The sequence below is a fragment of the Oncorhynchus nerka genome, unplaced genomic scaffold (genome assembly GCF_034236695.1).
Source record: "Oncorhynchus nerka isolate Pitt River unplaced genomic scaffold, Oner_Uvic_2.0 unplaced_scaffold_977, whole genome shotgun sequence".
Classification (NCBI taxonomy): Eukaryota; Metazoa; Chordata; class Actinopteri; order Salmoniformes; family Salmonidae; genus Oncorhynchus; species Oncorhynchus nerka.
In genome coordinates this window covers 69,978-89,113 of record NW_027040315.1, presented here as the reverse complement: position 1 = coordinate 89,113, position 19,136 = coordinate 69,978, and the positions used below count along the sequence as shown (strand labels likewise).

Below are 19,136 nucleotides of genomic sequence, written 5' to 3'. Positions count from 1 at the left end.
TGTATCTCTACCTGCACTCTGACCTGTCATCTCAATGACATACCTATTACCGATGAATTGTACTCCTAAATGGATTGAATAAATTATCATTTTCCGGACAAGAAATAGACAGGCAGAGGCTTCAAGAAGAATACTTGCTCCTGGTGGGGCTTGAACTCATAACCTTGTCTTCTAATTGCTGTATACTGCTGTATAAGTACACCACGCGAACAGATTGCACCACAGGATCCATCAACAACACTCACTGATCACCATATTTTGCAGAAACTGGGATGTACGATATTCGAACCAAGTCAAAATCACTATTGAGGTACCTGGCTAGCTCAGTCGGTATAGCATGAGACTCTTAATCTCAGGGTCGTGGGTTCGAGCCCCACGTTAGGTGACTATTTTCTCTGCCGAAGCACCAACTCACTTCGCAAACAACCATCTGCTTGGAATTTCGAGCAGGCTTGCCACCCTGCATAGCTGGTGATACAGAAGGCTATGAATTTGTATTCTATCTCTGCCTGCACTCTGACCTGTCATCTCAATGACATCCCTATTACCGATGAATTGTACTCCTAAATGGATTGAATAAATTATCATTTTCCGGACAAGAAATAGACAGGCAGGGGCTTCAAGAAGAATACTTGCTCCTGGTGGGGCTTGAACTCATAACCTTCGCATCGAATTACTGTATACTGCTGTATAAGTACAACACGCTAACAGATTGCACCACAGGATCCATCAACAACACTCACTGATCACCATATTTTGCAGAAACTGGGATGTACGATATTCGAACCAAGTCAAAATCACTAGTGAGGTACCTGGCTAGCTCAGTCGGTAGAGCATGAGACTCTTAATCTCAGGGTCGTGGGTTCGAGCCCCACGTTGGGTGTTTATTTTCTCTGCCGAAGCACCAACTCACTTCGCAAACAACCATCTGCTTGGAATTTCGAGCAGGCTTGCCACCCTGCATAGCTGGTGATACAGAAGGCTATGAATTTGTATTTTATCTCTGCCTGCACTCTGACCTGTCATCTCAATGACATCCCTATTACCGATGAATTGTACTCCTAAATGGATTGAATAAATTATCATTTTCCGGACAAGAAATAGACAGGCAGGGGCTTCAAGAAGAATACTTGCTCCTGGTGGGGCTTGAACTCATAACCTTGTCATCTAATTACTGTATACTGCTGTATAAGTACAACACGCTAACAGATTGCACCACAGGATCCATCAACAACACTCACTGATCACCATATTTTGCAGAAACTGGGATGTACGATATTCGAACCAAGTCAAAATCACTAGTGAGGTACCTGGCTAGCTCAGTCGGTAGAGCATGAGACTCTTAATCTCAGGGTCGTGGGTTCGAGCCCCACGTTGGGTGTTTATTTTCTCTGCCGAAGCACCAACTCACTTCGCAAACAACCATCTGCTTGGAATTTCGAGCAGGCTTGCCACCCTGCATAGCTGGTGATACAGAAGGCTATGAATTTGTACTCTGACCTGTCATCTCAATGACATACCTATTACCGATGAATTGTACTCCTAAATGGATTGAATAAATTATCATTTTCCGGACAAGAAATAGACAGGCAGGGGCTTCAAGAAGAATACTTGCTCCTGGTGGGGCTTGAACTCATAACCTTCGCATCAAATTACTGTATACTGCTGTATAAGTACAACACGCTAACAGATTGCACCACAGGATCCATCAACAACACTCACTGATCACCATATTTTGCAGAAACTGGGATGTACGATATTCGAACCAAGTCAAAATCACTAGTGAGGTACCTGGCTAGCTCAGTCGGTAGAGCATGAGACTCTTAATCTCAGGGTCGTGGGTTCGAGCCCCACGTTGGGTGTTTATTTTCTCTGCCGAAGCACCAACTCACTTCGCAAACAACCATCTGCTTGGAATTTCGAGCAGGCTTGCCACCCTGCATAGCTGGTGATACAGAAGGCTATGAATTTGTATTTTATCTCTGCCTGCACTCTGACCTGTCATCTCAATGACATCCCTATTACCGATGAATTGTACTCCTAAATGGATTGAATAAATTATCATTTTCCGGACAAGAAATAGACAGGCAGGGGCTTCAAGAAGAATACTTGCTCCTGGTGGGGCTTGAACTCATAACTTTCGCATCAAATTACTGTATACTGCTGTATAAGTACAACACGCTAACAGATTGCACCACAGGATCCATCAACAACACTCACTGATCACCATATTTTGCAGAAACTGGGATGTACGATATTCGAACCAAGTCAAAATCACTAGTGAGGTACCTGGCTAGCTCAGTCGGTAGAGCATGAGACTCTTAATCTCAGGGTCGTGGGTTCGAGCCCCACGTTGGGTGTTTATTTTCTCTGCCGAAGCACCAACTCACTTCGCAAACAACCATCTGCTTGGAATTTCGAGCAGGCTTGCCACCCTGCATAGCTGGTGATACAGAAGGCTATGAATTTGTATTTTATCTCTGCCTGCACTCTGACCTGTCATCTCAATGACATCCCTATTACCGATGAATTGTACTCCTAAATGGATTGAATAAATTATCATTTTCCGGACAAGAAATAGACAGGCAGGGGCTTCAAGAAGAATACTTGCTCCTGGTGGGGCTTGAACTCATAACCTTCGCATCGAATTACTGTATACTGCTGTATAAGTACAACACGCTAACAGATTGCACCACAGGATCCATCAACAACACTCACTGATCACCATATTTTGCAGAAACTGGGATGTACGATATTCGAACCAAGTCAAAATCACTAGTGAGGTACCTGGCTAGCTCAGTCGGTAGAGCATGAGACTCTTAATCTCAGGGTCGTGGGTTCGAGCCCCACGTTGGGTGTTTATTTTCTCTGCCGAAGCACCAACTCACTTCGCAAACAACCATCTGCTTGGAATTTCGAGCAGGCTTGCCACCCTGCATAGCTGGTGATACAGAAGGCTATGAATTTGTATTTTATCTCTGCCTGCACTCTGACCTGTCATCTCAATGACATCCCTATTACCGATGAATTGTACTCCTAAATGGATTGAATAAATTATCATTTTCCGGACAAGAAATAGACAGGCAGGGGCTTCAAGAAGAATACTTGCTCCTGGTGGGGCTTGAACTCATAACCTTCGCATCGAATTACTGTATACTGCTGTATAAGTACAACACGCTAACAGATTGCACCACAGGATCCATCAACAACACTCACTGATCACCATACTATCCATATTTTGCAGAAACTGGGATGTACGATATTCGAACCAAGTCAAAATCACTAGTGAGGTACCTGGCTAGCTCAGTCGGTAGAGCATGAGACTCTTAATCTCAGGGTCGTGGGTTCGAGCCCCACGTTGGGTGTTTATTTTCTCTGCCGAAGCACCAACTCACTTCGCAAACAACCATCTGCTTGGAATTTCGAGCAGGCTTGCCACCCTGCATAGCTGGTGATACAGAAGGCTATGAATTTGTATTTTATCTCTGCCTGCACTCTGACCTGTCATCTCAATGACATCCCTATTACCGATGAATTGTACTCCTAAATGGATTGAATAAATTATCATTTTCCGGACAAGAAATAGACAGGCAGGGGCTTCAAGAAGAATACTTGCTCCTGGTGGGGCTTGAACTCATAACCTTCGCATCGAATTACTGTATACTGCTGTATAAGTACAACACGCTAACAGATTGCACCACAGGATCCATCAACAACACTCACTGATCACCATATTGATCACCATATTTTGCAGAAACTGGGATGTACGATATTCGAACCAAGTCAAAATCACTAGTGAGGTACCTGGCTAGCTCAGTCGGTAGAGCATGAGACTCTTAATCTCAGGGTCGTGGGTTCGAGCCCCACGTTGGGTGTTTATTTTCTCTGCCGAAGCACCAACTCACTTCGCAAACAACCATCTGCTTGGAATTTCGAGCAGGCTTGCCACCCTGCATAGCTGGTGATACAGAAGGCTATGAATTTGTATTTTATCTCTGCCTGCACTCTGACCTGTCATCTCAATGACATCCCTATTACCGATGAATTGTACTCCTAAATGGATTGAATAAATTATCATTTTCCGGACAAGAAATAGACAGGCAGGGGCTTCAAGAAGAATACTTGCTCCTGGTGGGGCTTGAACTCATAACCTTCGCATCGAATTACTGTATACTGCTGTATAAGTACAACACGCTAACAGATTGCACCACAGGATCCATCAACAACACTCACTGATCACCATATTTTGCAGAAACTGGGATGTACGATATTCGAACCAAGTCAAAATCACTAGTGAGGTACCTGGCTAGCTCAGTCGGTAGAGCATGAGACTCTTAATCTCAGGGTCGTGGGTTCGAGCCCCACGTTGGGTGTTTATTTTCTCTGCCGAAGCACCAACTCACTTCGCAAACAACCATCTGCTTGGAATTTCGAGCAGGCTTGCCACCCTGCATAGCTGGTGATACAGAAGGCTATGAATTTGTATTTTATCTCTGCCTGCACTCTGACCTGTCATCTCAATGACATCCCTATTACCGATGAATTGTACTCCTAAATGGATTGAATAAATTATCATTTTCCGGACAAGAAATAGACAGGCAGGGGCTTCAAGAAGAATACTTGCTCCTGGTGGGGCTTGAACTCATAACCTTCGCATCGAATTACTGTATACTGCTGTATAAGTACAACACGCTAACAGATTGCACCACAGGATCCATCAACAACACTCACTGATCACCATATTTTGCAGAAACTGGGATGTACGATATTCGAACCAAGTCAAAATCACTAGTGAGGTACCTGGCTAGCTCAGTCGGTAGAGCATGAGACTCTTAATCTCAGGGTCGTGGGTTCGAGCCCCACGTTGGGTGTTTATTTTCTCTGCCGAAGCACCAACTCACTTCGCAAACAACCATCTGCTTGGAATTTCGAGCAGGCTTGCCACCCTGCATAGCTGGTGATACAGAAGGCTATGAATTTGTATTTTATCTCTGCCTGCACTCTGACCTGTCATCTCAATGACATCCCTATTACCGATGAATTGTACTCCTAAATGGATTGAATAAATTATCATTTTCCGGACAAGAAATAGACAGGCAGGGGCTTCAAGAAGAATACTTGCTCCTGGTGGGGCTTGAACTCATAACCTTCGCATCGAATTACTGTATACTGCTGTATAAGTACAACACGCTAACAGATTGCACCACAGGATCCATCAACAACACTCACTGATCACCATATTTTGCAGAAACTGGGATGTACGATATTCGAACCAAGTCAAAATCACTAGTGAGGTACCTGGCTAGCTCAGTCGGTAGAGCATGAGACTCTTAATCTCAGGGTCGTGGGTTCGAGCCCCACGTTGGGTGTTTATTTTCTCTGCCGAAGCACCAACTCACTTCGCAAACAACCATCTGCTTGGAATTTCGAGCAGGCTTGCCACCCTGCATAGCTGGTGATACAGAAGGCTATGAATTTGTATTTTATCTCTGCCTGCACTCTGACCTGTCATCTCAATGACATCCCTATTACCGATGAATTGTACTCCTAAATGGATTGAATAAATTATCATTTTCCGGACAAGAAATAGACAGGCAGGGGCTTCAAGAAGAATACTTGCTCCTGGTGGGGCTTGAACTCATAACCTTCGCATCGAATTACTGTATACTGCTGTATAAGTACAACACGCTAACAGATTGCACCACAGGATCCATCAACAACACTCACTGATCACCATATTTTGCAGAAACTGGGATGTACGATATTCGAACCAAGTCAAAATCACTAGTGAGGTACCTGGCTAGCTCAGTCGGTAGAGCATGAGACTCTTAATCTCAGGGTCGTGGGTTCGAGCCCCACGTTGGGTGTTTATTTTCTCTGCCGAAGCACCAACTCACTTCGCAAACAACCATCTGCTTGGAATTTCGAGCAGGCTTGCCACCCTGCATAGCTGGTGATACAGAAGGCTATGAATTTGTATTTTATCTCTGCCTGCACTCTGACCTGTCATCTCAATGACATCCCTATTACCGATGAATTGTACTCCTAAATGGATTGAATAAATTATCATTTTCCGGACAAGAAATAGACAGGCAGGGGCTTCAAGAAGAATACTTGCTCCTGGTGGGGCTTGAACTCATAACCTTCGCATCGAATTACTGTATACTGCTGTATAAGTACAACACGCTAACAGATTGCACCACAGGATCCATCAACAACACTCACTGATCACCATATTTTGCAGAAACTGGGATGTACGATATTCGAACCAAGTCAAAATCACTAGTGAGGTACCTGGCTAGCTCAGTCGGTAGAGCATGAGACTCTTAATCTCAGGGTCGTGGGTTCGAGCCCCACGTTGGGTGTTTATTTTCTCTGCCGAAGCACCAACTCACTTCGCAAACAACCATCTGCTTGGAATTTCGAGCAGGCTTGCCACCCTGCATAGCTGGTGATACAGAAGGCTATGAATTTGTATTTTATCTCTGCCTGCACTCTGACCTGTCATCTCAATGACATCCCTATTACCGATGAATTGTACTCCTAAATGGATTGAATAAATTATCATTTTCCGGACAAGAAATAGACAGGCAGGGGCTTCAAGAAGAATACTTGCTCCTGGTGGGGCTTGAACTCATAACCTTCGCATCGAATTACTGTATACTGCTGTATAAGTACAACACGCTAACAGATTGCACCACAGGATCCATCAACAACACTCACTGATCACCATATTTTGCAGAAACTGGGATGTACGATATTCGAACCAAGTCAAAATCACTAGTGAGGTACCTGGCTAGCTCAGTCGGTAGAGCATGAGACTCTTAATCTCAGGGTCGTGGGTTCGAGCCCCACGTTGGGTGTTTATTTTCTCTGCCGAAGCACCAACTCACTTCGCAAACAACCATCTGCTTGGAATTTCGAGCAGGCTTGCCACCCTGCATAGCTGGTGATACAGAAGGCTATGAATTTGTATTTTATCTCTGCCTGCACTCTGACCTGTCATCTCAATGACATCCCTATTACCGATGAATTGTACTCCTAAATGGATTGAATAAATTATCATTTTCCGGACAAGAAATAGACAGGCAGGGGCTTCAAGAAGAATACTTGCTCCTGGTGGGGCTTGAACTCATAACCTTCGCATCGAATTACTGTATACTGCTGTATAAGTACAACACGCTAACAGATTGCACCACAGGATCCATCAACAACACTCACTGATCACCATATTTTGCAGAAACTGGGATGTACGATATTCGAACCAAGTCAAAATCACTAGTGAGGTACCTGGCTAGCTCAGTCGGTAGAGCATGAGACTCTTAATCTCAGGGTCGTGGGTTCGAGCCCCACGTTGGGTGTTTATTTTCTCTGCCGAAGCACCAACTCACTTCGCAAACAACCATCTGCTTGGAATTTCGAGCAGGCTTGCCACCCTGCATAGCTGGTGATACAGAAGGCTATGAATTTGTATTTTATCTCTGCCTGCACTCTGACCTGTCATCTCAATGACATCCCTATTACCGATGAATTGTACTCCTAAATGGATTGAATAAATTATCATTTTCCGGACAAGAAATAGACAGGCAGGGGCTTCAAGAAGAATACTTGCTCCTGGTGGGGCTTGAACTCATAACCTTCGCATCGAATTACTGTATACTGCTGTATAAGTACAACACGCTAACAGATTGCACCACAGGATCCATCAACAACACTCACTGATCACCATATTTTGCAGAAACTGGGATGTACGATATTCGAACCAAGTCAAAATCACTAGTGAGGTACCTGGCTAGCTCAGTCGGTAGAGCATGAGACTCTTAATCTCAGGGTCGTGGGTTCGAGCCCCACGTTGGGTGTTTATTTTCTCTGCCGAAGCACCAACTCACTTCGCAAACAACCATCTGCTTGGAATTTCGAGCAGGCTTGCCACCCTGCATAGCTGGTGATACAGAAGGCTATGAATTTGTATTTTATCTCTGCCTGCACTCTGACCTGTCATCTCAATGACATCCCTATTACCGATGAATTGTACTCCTAAATGGATTGAATAAATTATCATTTTCCGGACAAGAAATAGACAGGCAGGGGCTTCAAGAAGAATACTTGCTCCTGGTGGGGCTTGAACTCATAACCTTCGCATCGAATTACTGTATACTGCTGTATAAGTACAACACGCTAACAGATTGCACCACAGGATCCATCAACAACACTCACTGATCACCATATTTTGCAGAAACTGGGATGTACGATATTCGAACCAAGTCAAAATCACTAGTGAGGTACCTGGCTAGCTCAGTCGGTAGAGCATGAGACTCTTAATCTCAGGGTCGTGGGTTCGAGCCCCACGTTGGGTGTTTATTTTCTCTGCCGAAGCACCAACTCACTTCGCAAACAACCATCTGCTTGGAATTTCGAGCAGGCTTGCCACCCTGCATAGCTGGTGATACAGAAGGCTATGAATTTGTATTTTATCTCTGCCTGCACTCTGACCTGTCATCTCAATGACATCCCTATTACCGATGAATTGTACTCCTAAATGGATTGAATAAATTATCATTTTCCGGACAAGAAATAGACAGGCAGGGGCTTCAAGAAGAATACTTGCTCCTGGTGGGGCTTGAACTCATAACCTTCGCATCGAATTACTGTATACTGCTGTATAAGTACAACACGCTAACAGATTGCACCACAGGATCCATCAACAACACTCACTGATCACCATATTTTGCAGAAACTGGGATGTACGATATTCGAACCAAGTCAAAATCACTAGTGAGGTACCTGGCTAGCTCAGTCGGTAGAGCATGAGACTCTTAATCTCAGGGTCGTGGGTTCGAGCCCCACGTTGGGTGTTTATTTTCTCTGCCGAAGCACCAACTCACTTCGCAAACAACCATCTGCTTGGAATTTCGAGCAGGCTTGCCACCCTGCATAGCTGGTGATACAGAAGGCTATGAATTTGTATTCTATCTCTGCCTGCACTCTGACCTGTCATCTCAATGACATCCCTATTACCGATGAATTGTACTCCTAAATGGATTGAATAAATTATCATTTTCCGGACAAGAAATAGACAGGCAGGGGCTTCAAGAAGAATACTTGCTCCTGGTGGGGCTTGAACTCATAACCTTCGCATCGAATTACTGTATACTGCTGTATAAGTACAACACGCTAACAGATTGCACCACAGGATCCATCAACAACACTCACTGATCACCATATTTTGCAGAAACTGGGATGTACGATATTCGAACCAAGTCAAAATCACTAGTGAGGTACCTGGCTAGCTCAGTCGGTAGAGCATGAGACTCTTAATCTCAGGGTCGTGGGTTCGAGCCCCACGTTGGGTGTTTATTTTCTCTGCCGAAGCACCAACTCACTTCGCAAACAACCATCTGCTTGGAATTTCGAGCAGGCTTGCCACCCTGCATAGCTGGTGATACAGAAGGCTATGAATTTGTATTTTATCTCTGCCTGCACTCTGACCTGTCATCTCAATGACATCCCTATTACCGATGAATTGTACTCCTAAATGGATTGAATAAATTATCATTTTCCGGACAAGAAATAGACAGGCAGGGGCTTCAAGAAGAATACTTGCTCCTGGTGGGGCTTGAACTCATAACCTTCGCATCGAATTACTGTATACTGCTGTATAAGTACAACACGCTAACAGATTGCACCACAGGATCCATCAACAACACTCACTGATCACCATATTTTGCAGAAACTGGGATGTACGATATTCGAACCAAGTCAAAATCACTAGTGAGGTACCTGGCTAGCTCAGTCGGTAGAGCATGAGACTCTTAATCTCAGGGTCGTGGGTTCGAGCCCCACGTTGGGTGTTTATTTTCTCTGCCGAAGCACCAACTCACTTCGCAAACAACCATCTGCTTGGAATTTCGAGCAGGCTTGCCACCCTGCATAGCTGGTGATACAGAAGGCTATGAATTTGTATTTTATCTCTGCCTGCACTCTGACCTGTCATCTCAATGACATCCCTATTACCGATGAATTGTACTCCTAAATGGATTGAATAAATTATCATTTTCCGGACAAGAAATAGACAGGCAGGGGCTTCAAGAAGAATACTTGCTCCTGGTGGGGCTTGAACTCATAACCTTCGCATCGAATTACTGTATACTGCTGTATAAGTACAACACGCTAACAGATTGCACCACAGGATCCATCAACAACACTCACTGATCACCATATTTTGCAGAAACTGGGATGTACGATATTCGAACCAAGTCAAAATCACTAGTGAGGTACCTGGCTAGCTCAGTCGGTAGAGCATGAGACTCTTAATCTCAGGGTCGTGGGTTCGAGCCCCACGTTGGGTGTTTATTTTCTCTGCCGAAGCACCAACTCACTTCGCAAACAACCATCTGCTTGGAATTTCGAGCAGGCTTGCCACCCTGCATAGCTGGTGATACAGAAGGCTATGAATTTGTATTTTATCTCTGCCTGCACTCTGACCTGTCATCTCAATGACATCCCTATTACCGATGAATTGTACTCCTAAATGGATTGAATAAATTATCATTTTCCGGACAAGAAATAGACAGGCAGGGGCTTCAAGAAGAATACTTGCTCCTGGTGGGGCTTGAACTCATAACCTTCGCATCGAATTACTGTATACTGCTGTATAAGTACAACACGCTAACAGATTGCACCACAGGATCCATCAACAACACTCACTGATCACCATATTTTGCAGAAACTGGGATGTACGATATTCGAACCAAGTCAAAATCACTAGTGAGGTACCTGGCTAGCTCAGTCGGTAGAGCATGAGACTCTTAATCTCAGGGTCGTGGGTTCGAGCCCCACGTTGGGTGTTTATTTTCTCTGCCGAAGCACCAACTCACTTCGCAAACAACCATCTGCTTGGAATTTCGAGCAGGCTTGCCACCCTGCATAGCTGGTGATACAGAAGGCTATGAATTTGTATTTTATCTCTGCCTGCACTCTGACCTGTCATCTCAATGACATCCCTATTACCGATGAATTGTACTCCTAAATGGATTGAATAAATTATCATTTTCCGGACAAGAAATAGACAGGCAGGGGCTTCAAGAAGAATACTTGCTCCTGGTGGGGCTTGAACTCATAACCTTCGCATCGAATTACTGTATACTGCTGTATAAGTACAACACGCTAACAGATTGCACCACAGGATCCATCAACAACACTCACTGATCACCATATTTTGCAGAAACTGGGATGTACGATATTCGAACCAAGTCAAAATCACTAGTGAGGTACCTGGCTAGCTCAGTCGGTAGAGCATGAGACTCTTAATCTCAGGGTCGTGGGTTCGAGCCCCACGTTGGGTGTTTATTTTCTCTGCCGAAGCACCAACTCACTTCGCAAACAACCATCTGCTTGGAATTTCGAGCAGGCTTGCCACCCTGCATAGCTGGTGATACAGAAGGCTATGAATTTGTATTTTATCTCTGCCTGCACTCTGACCTGTCATCTCAATGACATCCCTATTACCGATGAATTGTACTCCTAAATGGATTGAATAAATTATCATTTTCCGGACAAGAAATAGACAGGCAGGGGCTTCAAGAAGAATACTTGCTCCTGGTGGGGCTTGAACTCATAACCTTCGCATCGAATTACTGTATACTGCTGTATAAGTACAACACGCTAACAGATTGCACCACAGGATCCATCAACAACACTCACTGATCACCATATTTTGCAGAAACTGGGATGTACGATTTCGAACCAAGTCAAAATCACTAGTGAGGTACCTGGCTAGCTCAGTCGGTAGAGCATGAGACTCTTAATCTCAGGGTCGTGGGTTCGAGCCCCACGTTGGGTGTTTATTTTCTCTGCCGAAGCACCAACTCACTTCGCAAACAACCATCTGCTTGGAATTTCGAGCAGGCTTGCCACCCTGCATAGCTGGTGATACAGAAGGCTATGAATTTGTATTTTATCTCTGCCTGCACTCTGACCTGTCATCTCAATGACATACCTATTACCGATGAATTGTACTCCTAAATGGATTGAATAAATTATCATTTTCCGGACAAGAAATAGACAGGCAGGGGCTTCAAGAAGAATACTTGCTACTGGTGGGGCTTGAACTCATAACTTTCGCATCGAATTACTGTATACTGCTGTATAAGTACAACACGCTAACAGATTGCACCACAGGATCCATCAACAACACTCACTGATCACCATATTTAGCAGAAACTGGGATGTACGATATATAAACCAATTCAAAATCACTAGTGAGGTACCTGGCTAGCTCAGTCGGTAGAGCATGAGACTCTTAATCTCAGTGTTGTGGGTTCGAGCCCCACGTTGGGTGTTTATTTTCTCTGCCGAAGCACCAACTCACTTCGCAAACAACCATCTGCTTGGAATTTCGAGCAGGCTTGCCACCCTGCATAGCTGGTGATACAGAAGGCTATGAATTTGTATTTTATCTCTGCCTGCACTCTGACCTGTCATCTCAATGACATCCCTATTACCGATGAATTGTACTCCTAAATGGATTGAATAAATTATCCTTTTCCGGACAAGAAATAGACAGGCAGGGGCTTCAAGAAGAATACTTGCTCCTGGTGGGGCTTGAACTCATAACCTTCGCATCGAATTACTGTATACTGCTGTATAAGTACAACACGCTAACAGATTGCACCACAGGATCCATCAACAACACTCACTGATCACCATATTTTGCAGAAACTGGGATGTACGATATTCGAACCAAGTCAAAATCACTAGTGAGGTACCTGGCTAGCTCAGTCGGTAGAGCATGAGACTCTTAATCTCAGGGTCGTGGGTTCGAGCCCCACGTTGGGTGTTTATTTTCTCTGCCGAAGCACCAACTCACTTCGCAAACAACCATCTGCTTGGAATTTCGAGCAGGCTTGCCACCCTGCATAGCTGGTGATACAGAAGGCTATGAATTTGTATTTTATCTCTGCCTGCACTCTGACCTGTCATCTCAATGACATCCCTATTACCGATGAATTGTACTCCTAAATGGATTGAATAAATTATCATTTTCCGGACAAGAAATAGACAGGCAGGGGCTTCAAGAAGAATACTTGCTCCTGGTGGGGCTTGAACTCATAACCTTCGCATCGAATTACTGTATACTGCTGTATAAGTACAACACGCTAACAGATTGCACCACAGGATCCATCAACAACACTCACTGATCACCATATTTTGCAGAAACTGGGATGTACGATATTCGAACCAAGTCAAAATCACTAGTGAGGTACCTGGCTAGCTCAGTCGGTAGAGCATGAGACTCTTAATCTCAGGGTCGTGGGTTCGAGCCCCACGTTGGGTGTTTATTTTCTCTGCCGAAGCACCAACTCACTTCGCAAACAACCATCTGCTTGGAATTTCGAGCAGGCTTGCCACCCTGCATAGCTGGTGATACAGAAGGCTATGAATTTGTATTTTATCTCTGCCTGCACTCTGACCTGTCATCTCAATGACATCCCTATTACCGATGAATTGTACTCCTAAATGGATTGAATAAATTATCATTTTCCGGACAAGAAATAGACAGGCAGGGGCTTCAAGAAGAATACTTGCTCCTGGTGGGGCTTGAACTCATAACCTTCGCATCGAATTACTGTATACTGCTGTATAAGTACAACACGCTAACAGATTGCACCACAGGATCCATCAACAACACTCACTGATCACCATATTTTGCAGAAACTGGGATGTACGATATTCGAACCAAGTCAAAATCACTAGTGAGGTACCTGGCTAGCTCAGTCGGTAGAGCATGAGACTCTTAATCTCAGGGTCGTGGGTTCGAGCCCCACGTTGGGTGTTTATTTTCTCTGCCGAAGCACCAACTCACTTCGCAAACAACCATCTGCTTGGAATTTCGAGCAGGCTTGCCACCCTGCATAGCTGGTGATACAGAAGGCTATGAATTTGTATTCTATCTCTGCCTGCACTCTGACCTGTCATCTCAATGACATCCCTATTACCGATGAATTGTACTCCTAAATGGATTGAATAAATTATCATTTTCCGGACAAGAAATAGACAGGCAGGGGCTTCAAGAAGAATACTTGCTCCTGGTGGGGCTTGAACTCATAACCTTCGCATCGAATTACTGTATACTGCTGTATAAGTACAACACGCTAACAGATTGCACCACAGGATCCATCAACAACACTCACTGATCACCATATTTTGCAGAAACTGGGATGTACGATATTCGAACCAGTCAAAATTACTAGTGAGGTACCTGGCTAGCTCAGTCGGTAGAGCATGAGACTCTTAATCTCAGGGTCGTGGGTTCGAGCCCCACGTTGGGTGTTTATTTTCTCTGCCGAAGCACCAACTCACTTCGCAAACAACCATCTGCTTGGAATTTCGAGCAGGCTTGCCACCCTGCATAGCTGGTGATACAGAAGGCTATGAATTTGTATTTTATCTCTGCCTGCACTCTGACCTGTCATCTCAATGACATCCCTATTACCGATGAATTGTACTCCTAAATGGATTGAATAAATTATCATTTTCCGGACAAGAAATAGACAGGCAGGGGCTTCAAGAAGAATACTTGCTCCTGGTGGGGCTTGAACTCATAACCTTCGCATCGAATTACTGTATACTGCTGTATAAGTACAACACGCTAACAGATTGCACCACAGGATCCATCAACAACACTCACTGATCACCATATTTTGCAGAAACTGGGATGTACGATATTCGAACCAAGTCAAAATCACTAGTGAGGTACCTGGCTAGCTCAGTCGGTAGAGCATGAGACTCTTAATCTCAGGGTCGTGGGTTCGAGCCCCACGTTGGGTGTTTATTTTCTCTGCCGAAGCACCAACTCACTTCGCAAACAACCATCTGCTTGGAATTTCGAGCAGGCTTGCCACCCTGCATAGCTGGTGATACAGAAGGCTATGAATTTGTATTTTATCTCTGCCTGCACTCTGACCTGTCATCTCAATGACATCCCTATTACCGATGAATTGTACTCCTAAATGGATTGAATAAATTATCATTTTCCGGACAAGAAATAGACAGGCAGGGGCTTCAAGAAGAATACTTGCTCCTGGTGGGGCTTGAACTCATAACCTTCGCATCGAATTACTGTATACTGCTGTATAAGTACAACACGCTAACAGATTGCACCACAGGATCCATCAACAACACTCACTGATCACCATATTTTGCAGAAACTGGGATGTACGATATTCGAACCAAGCAAAATCACTAGTGAGGTACCTGGCTAGCTCAGTCGGTAGAGCATGAGACTCTTAATCTCAGGGTCGTGGGTTCGAGCCCCACGTTGGGTGTTTATTTTCTCTGCCGAAGCACCAACTCACTTCGCAAACAACCATCTGCTTGGAATTTCGAGCAGGCTTGCCACCCTGCATAGCTGGTGATACAGAAGGCTATGAATTTGTATTTTATCTCTGCCTGCACTCTGACCTGTCATCTCAATGACATCCCTATTACCGATGAATTGTACTCCTAAATGGATTGAATAAATTATCATTTTCCGGACAAGAAATAGACAGGCAGGGGCTTCAAGAAGAATACTTGCTCCTGGTGGGGCTTGAACTCATAACCTTCGCATCGAATTACTGTATACTGCTGTATAAGTACAACACGCTAACAGATTGCACCACAGGATCCATCAACAACACTCACTGATCACCATATTTTGCAGAAACTGGGATGTACGATATTCGAACCAAGTCAAAATCACTAGTGAGGTACCTGGCTAGCTCAGTCGGTAGAGCATGAGACTCTTAATCTCAGGGTCGTGGGTTCGAGCCCCACGTTGGGTGTTTATTTTCTCTGCCGAAGCACCAACTCACTTCGCAAACAACCATCTGCTTGGAATTTCGAGCAGGCTTGCCACCCTGCATAGCTGGTGATACAGAAGGCTATGAATTTGTATTTTATCTCTGCCTGCACTCTGACCTGTCATCTCAATGACATCCCTATTACCGATGAATTGTACTCCTAAATGGATTGAATAAATTATCATTTTCCGGACAAGAAATAGACAGGCAGGGGCTTCAAGAAGAATACTTGCTCCTGGTGGGGCTTGAACTCATAACCTTCGCATCGAATTACTGTATACTGCTGTATAAGTACAACACGCTAACAGATTGCACCACAGGATCCATCAACAACACTCACTGATCACCATATTTTGCAGAAACTGGGATGTACGATATTCGAACCAAGTCAAATCACTAGTGAGGTACCTGGCTAGCTCAGTCGGTAGAGCATGAGACTCTTAATCTCAGGGTCGTGGGTTCGAGCCCCACGTTGGGTGTTTATTTTCTCTGCCGAAGCACCAACTCACTTCGCAAACAACCATCTGCTTGGAATTTCGAGCAGGCTTGCCACCCTGCATAGCTGGTGATACAGAAGGCTATGAATTTGTATTTTATCTCTGCCTGCACTCTGACCTGTCATCTCAATGACATCCCTATTACCGATGAATTGTACTCCTAAATGGATTGAATAAATTATCATTTTCCGGACAAGAAATAGACAGGCAGGGGCTTCAAGAAGAATACTTGCTCCTGGTGGGGCTTGAACTCATAACCTTCGCATCGAATTACTGTATACTGCTGTATAAGTACAACACGCTAACAGATTGCACCACAGGATCCATCAACAACACTCACTGATCACCATATTTTGCAGAAACTGGGATGTACTATATTCGAACCAAGTCAAAAATACTAGTGAGGTACCTGGCAAGCTCAGTCGGTAGAGCATGAGACTCTTAATCTCAGGGTCGTGGGTTCGAGCCCCACTTTGGGTGTTTATTTTCTCTGCCGAAGCACCAACTCACTTCGCAAACAACCATATGCTTGGAATTTCGAGCAGGCTTGCCACCCTGCATAGCTGGTGATACAGAAGGCTATGAATTTGTATTTTATCTCTACCTGCACTCTGACAGGTCATCTCAATGACATCCCTATTACCGATGAATTGTACTCCTAAATGGATTGAATAAATTATCATTTTCCGGACAAGAAATAGACAGGCAGGGGCTTCAAGAAGAATACTTGCTCCTGGTGGGGCTTGAACTCATAACCTTCGCATCGAATTACTGTATACTGCTGTATAAGTACAACACGCTAACAGATTGCACCACAGGATCCATCAACAACACTCACTGATCACCATATTTTGCAGAAACTGGGATGTACGATATTCGAACCAAGTCAAAATCACTAGTGAGGTACCTGGCTAGCTCAGTCGGTAGAGCATGAGACTCTTAATCTCAGGGTCGTGGGTTCGAGCCCCACGTTGGGTGTTTATTTTCTCTGCCGAAGCACCAACTCACTTCGCAAACAACCATCTGCTTGGAATTTCGAGCAGGCTTGCCACCCTGCATAGCTGGTGATACAGAAGGCTATGAATTTGTATTTTATCTCTGCCTGCACTCTGACCTGTCATCTCAATGACATCCCTATTACCGATGAATTGTACTCCTAAATGGATTGAATAAATTATCATTTTCCGGACAAGAAATAGACAGGCAGGGGCTTCAAGAAGAATACTTGCTCCTGGTGGGGCTTGAACTCATAACCTTCGCATCGAATTACTGTATACTGCTGTATAAGTACAACACGCTAACAGATTGCACCACAGGATCCATCAACAACACTCACTGATCACCATATTTTGCAGAAACTGGGATGTACGATATTCGAACCAAGTCAAAATCACTAGTGAGGTACCTGGCTAGCTCAGTCGGTAGAGCATGAGACTCTTAATCTCAGGGTCGTGGGTTCGAGCCCCACGTTGGGTGTTTATTTTCTCTGCCGAAGCACCAACTCACTTCGCAAACAACCATCTGCTTGGAATTTCGAGCAGGCTTGCCACCCTGCATAGCTGGTGATACAGAAGGCTATGAATTTGTATTTTATCTCTGCCTGCACTCTGACCTGTCATCTCAATGACATCCCTATTACCGATGAATTGTACTCCTAAATGGATTGAATAAATTATCATTTTCCGGACAAGAAATAGACAGGCAGGGGCTTCAAGAAGAATACTTGCTCCTGGTGGGGCTTGAACTCATAACCTTCGCATCGAATTACTGTATACTGCTGTATAAGTACAACACGCTAACAGATTGCACCACAGGATCCATCAACAACACTCACTGATCACCATATTTTGCAGAAACTGGGATGTACGATATTCGAACCAAGTCAAAATCACTGTGAGGTACCTGGCTAGCTCAGTCGGTAGAGCATGAGACTCTTAATCTCAGGGTCGTGGGTTCGAGCCCCACGTTGGGTGTTTATTTTCTCTGCCGAAGCACCAACTCACTTCGCAAACAACCATCTGCTTGGAATTTCGAGCAGGCTTGCCACCCTGCATAGCTGGTGATACAGAAGGCTATGAATTTGTATTTTATCTCTGCCTGCACTCTGACCTGTCATCTCAATGACATCCCTATTACCGATGAATTGTACTCCTAAATGGATTGAATAAATTATCATTTTCCGGACAAGAAATAGACAGGCAGGGGCTTCAAGAAGAATACTTGCTCCTGGTGGGGCTTGAACTCATAACCTTCGCATCGAATTACTGTATACTGCTGTATAAGTACAACACGCTAACAGATTGCACCACAGGATCCATCAACAACACTCACTGATCACCATATTTTGCAGAAACTGGGATGTACGATATTCGAACCAAGTCAAAATCACTAGTGAGGTACCTGGCTAGCTCAGTCGGTAGAGCATGAGACTCTTAATCTCAGGGTCGTGGGTTCGAGCCCCACGTTGGGTGTTTATTTTCTCTGCCGAAGCACCAACTCACTTCGCAAACAACCATCTGCTTGGAATTTCGAGCAGGCTTGCCACCCTGCATAGCTGGTGATACAGAAGGCTATGAATTTGTATTTTATCTCTGCCTGCACTCTGACCTGTCATCTCAATGACATCCCTATTACCGATGAATTGTACTCCTAAATGGATTGAATAAATTATCATTTTCCGGACAAGAAATAGACAGGCAGGGGCTTCAAGAAGAATACTTGCTCCTGGTGGGGCTTGAACTCATAACCTTCGCATCGAATTACTGTATACTGCTGTATAAGTACAACACGCTAACAG

General features: G+C 44.4%; 35 non-coding genes across 35 annotated transcripts; all 35 read left to right on the top strand.

Moving 5' to 3' along the window:
• The first annotated feature begins 810 nt into the window (after positions 1-810).
• On the top strand, positions 811-883 carry trnak-cuu (transfer RNA lysine (anticodon CUU)). Its single transcript has one exon. It is a non-coding gene; the product is annotated as a tRNA-Lys (tRNA).
• Positions 884-1,308: 425 nt separating this feature from the next.
• Positions 1,309-1,381, top strand: trnak-cuu (transfer RNA lysine (anticodon CUU)). The gene has a single exon. It is a non-coding gene; the product is annotated as a tRNA-Lys (tRNA).
• Positions 1,382-1,789: 408 nt separating this feature from the next.
• On the top strand, positions 1,790-1,862 carry trnak-cuu (transfer RNA lysine (anticodon CUU)). The gene has a single exon. It is a non-coding gene; the product is annotated as a tRNA-Lys (tRNA).
• A 425-nt stretch (positions 1,863-2,287) lies between these two features.
• trnak-cuu (transfer RNA lysine (anticodon CUU)) lies at positions 2,288-2,360 on the top strand. The gene has a single exon. It is a non-coding gene; the product is annotated as a tRNA-Lys (tRNA).
• A 425-nt stretch (positions 2,361-2,785) lies between these two features.
• Positions 2,786-2,858, top strand: trnak-cuu (transfer RNA lysine (anticodon CUU)). Its single transcript has one exon. It is a non-coding gene; the product is annotated as a tRNA-Lys (tRNA).
• Positions 2,859-3,292: 434 nt separating this feature from the next.
• trnak-cuu (transfer RNA lysine (anticodon CUU)) lies at positions 3,293-3,365 on the top strand. Its single transcript has one exon. It is a non-coding gene; the product is annotated as a tRNA-Lys (tRNA).
• Positions 3,366-3,802: 437 nt separating this feature from the next.
• trnak-cuu (transfer RNA lysine (anticodon CUU)) lies at positions 3,803-3,875 on the top strand. Its single transcript has one exon. It is a non-coding gene; the product is annotated as a tRNA-Lys (tRNA).
• A 425-nt stretch (positions 3,876-4,300) lies between these two features.
• On the top strand, positions 4,301-4,373 carry trnak-cuu (transfer RNA lysine (anticodon CUU)). The gene has a single exon. It is a non-coding gene; the product is annotated as a tRNA-Lys (tRNA).
• A 425-nt stretch (positions 4,374-4,798) lies between these two features.
• trnak-cuu (transfer RNA lysine (anticodon CUU)) lies at positions 4,799-4,871 on the top strand. Its single transcript has one exon. It is a non-coding gene; the product is annotated as a tRNA-Lys (tRNA).
• A 425-nt stretch (positions 4,872-5,296) lies between these two features.
• On the top strand, positions 5,297-5,369 carry trnak-cuu (transfer RNA lysine (anticodon CUU)). Its single transcript has one exon. It is a non-coding gene; the product is annotated as a tRNA-Lys (tRNA).
• A 425-nt stretch (positions 5,370-5,794) lies between these two features.
• trnak-cuu (transfer RNA lysine (anticodon CUU)) lies at positions 5,795-5,867 on the top strand. Its single transcript has one exon. It is a non-coding gene; the product is annotated as a tRNA-Lys (tRNA).
• Positions 5,868-6,292: 425 nt separating this feature from the next.
• Positions 6,293-6,365, top strand: trnak-cuu (transfer RNA lysine (anticodon CUU)). Its single transcript has one exon. It is a non-coding gene; the product is annotated as a tRNA-Lys (tRNA).
• Positions 6,366-6,790: 425 nt separating this feature from the next.
• Positions 6,791-6,863, top strand: trnak-cuu (transfer RNA lysine (anticodon CUU)). The gene has a single exon. It is a non-coding gene; the product is annotated as a tRNA-Lys (tRNA).
• Positions 6,864-7,288: 425 nt separating this feature from the next.
• trnak-cuu (transfer RNA lysine (anticodon CUU)) lies at positions 7,289-7,361 on the top strand. The gene has a single exon. It is a non-coding gene; the product is annotated as a tRNA-Lys (tRNA).
• A 425-nt stretch (positions 7,362-7,786) lies between these two features.
• trnak-cuu (transfer RNA lysine (anticodon CUU)) lies at positions 7,787-7,859 on the top strand. The gene has a single exon. It is a non-coding gene; the product is annotated as a tRNA-Lys (tRNA).
• A 425-nt stretch (positions 7,860-8,284) lies between these two features.
• trnak-cuu (transfer RNA lysine (anticodon CUU)) lies at positions 8,285-8,357 on the top strand. Its single transcript has one exon. It is a non-coding gene; the product is annotated as a tRNA-Lys (tRNA).
• A 425-nt stretch (positions 8,358-8,782) lies between these two features.
• On the top strand, positions 8,783-8,855 carry trnak-cuu (transfer RNA lysine (anticodon CUU)). Its single transcript has one exon. It is a non-coding gene; the product is annotated as a tRNA-Lys (tRNA).
• A 425-nt stretch (positions 8,856-9,280) lies between these two features.
• On the top strand, positions 9,281-9,353 carry trnak-cuu (transfer RNA lysine (anticodon CUU)). Its single transcript has one exon. It is a non-coding gene; the product is annotated as a tRNA-Lys (tRNA).
• Positions 9,354-9,778: 425 nt separating this feature from the next.
• trnak-cuu (transfer RNA lysine (anticodon CUU)) lies at positions 9,779-9,851 on the top strand. Its single transcript has one exon. It is a non-coding gene; the product is annotated as a tRNA-Lys (tRNA).
• A 425-nt stretch (positions 9,852-10,276) lies between these two features.
• Positions 10,277-10,349, top strand: trnak-cuu (transfer RNA lysine (anticodon CUU)). The gene has a single exon. It is a non-coding gene; the product is annotated as a tRNA-Lys (tRNA).
• A 425-nt stretch (positions 10,350-10,774) lies between these two features.
• On the top strand, positions 10,775-10,847 carry trnak-cuu (transfer RNA lysine (anticodon CUU)). Its single transcript has one exon. It is a non-coding gene; the product is annotated as a tRNA-Lys (tRNA).
• Positions 10,848-11,272: 425 nt separating this feature from the next.
• On the top strand, positions 11,273-11,345 carry trnak-cuu (transfer RNA lysine (anticodon CUU)). The gene has a single exon. It is a non-coding gene; the product is annotated as a tRNA-Lys (tRNA).
• Positions 11,346-11,769: 424 nt separating this feature from the next.
• On the top strand, positions 11,770-11,842 carry trnak-cuu (transfer RNA lysine (anticodon CUU)). The gene has a single exon. It is a non-coding gene; the product is annotated as a tRNA-Lys (tRNA).
• A 923-nt stretch (positions 11,843-12,765) lies between these two features.
• Positions 12,766-12,838, top strand: trnak-cuu (transfer RNA lysine (anticodon CUU)). Its single transcript has one exon. It is a non-coding gene; the product is annotated as a tRNA-Lys (tRNA).
• Positions 12,839-13,263: 425 nt separating this feature from the next.
• trnak-cuu (transfer RNA lysine (anticodon CUU)) lies at positions 13,264-13,336 on the top strand. Its single transcript has one exon. It is a non-coding gene; the product is annotated as a tRNA-Lys (tRNA).
• Positions 13,337-13,761: 425 nt separating this feature from the next.
• trnak-cuu (transfer RNA lysine (anticodon CUU)) lies at positions 13,762-13,834 on the top strand. Its single transcript has one exon. It is a non-coding gene; the product is annotated as a tRNA-Lys (tRNA).
• A 424-nt stretch (positions 13,835-14,258) lies between these two features.
• On the top strand, positions 14,259-14,331 carry trnak-cuu (transfer RNA lysine (anticodon CUU)). Its single transcript has one exon. It is a non-coding gene; the product is annotated as a tRNA-Lys (tRNA).
• A 425-nt stretch (positions 14,332-14,756) lies between these two features.
• Positions 14,757-14,829, top strand: trnak-cuu (transfer RNA lysine (anticodon CUU)). The gene has a single exon. It is a non-coding gene; the product is annotated as a tRNA-Lys (tRNA).
• A 424-nt stretch (positions 14,830-15,253) lies between these two features.
• On the top strand, positions 15,254-15,326 carry trnak-cuu (transfer RNA lysine (anticodon CUU)). The gene has a single exon. It is a non-coding gene; the product is annotated as a tRNA-Lys (tRNA).
• Positions 15,327-15,751: 425 nt separating this feature from the next.
• Positions 15,752-15,824, top strand: trnak-cuu (transfer RNA lysine (anticodon CUU)). Its single transcript has one exon. It is a non-coding gene; the product is annotated as a tRNA-Lys (tRNA).
• A 424-nt stretch (positions 15,825-16,248) lies between these two features.
• trnak-cuu (transfer RNA lysine (anticodon CUU)) lies at positions 16,249-16,321 on the top strand. The gene has a single exon. It is a non-coding gene; the product is annotated as a tRNA-Lys (tRNA).
• Positions 16,322-17,244: 923 nt separating this feature from the next.
• trnak-cuu (transfer RNA lysine (anticodon CUU)) lies at positions 17,245-17,317 on the top strand. Its single transcript has one exon. It is a non-coding gene; the product is annotated as a tRNA-Lys (tRNA).
• Positions 17,318-17,742: 425 nt separating this feature from the next.
• Positions 17,743-17,815, top strand: trnak-cuu (transfer RNA lysine (anticodon CUU)). The gene has a single exon. It is a non-coding gene; the product is annotated as a tRNA-Lys (tRNA).
• A 424-nt stretch (positions 17,816-18,239) lies between these two features.
• Positions 18,240-18,312, top strand: trnak-cuu (transfer RNA lysine (anticodon CUU)). The gene has a single exon. It is a non-coding gene; the product is annotated as a tRNA-Lys (tRNA).
• Positions 18,313-18,737: 425 nt separating this feature from the next.
• On the top strand, positions 18,738-18,810 carry trnak-cuu (transfer RNA lysine (anticodon CUU)). The gene has a single exon. It is a non-coding gene; the product is annotated as a tRNA-Lys (tRNA).
• Positions 18,811-19,136: the final 326 nt, after the last annotated feature.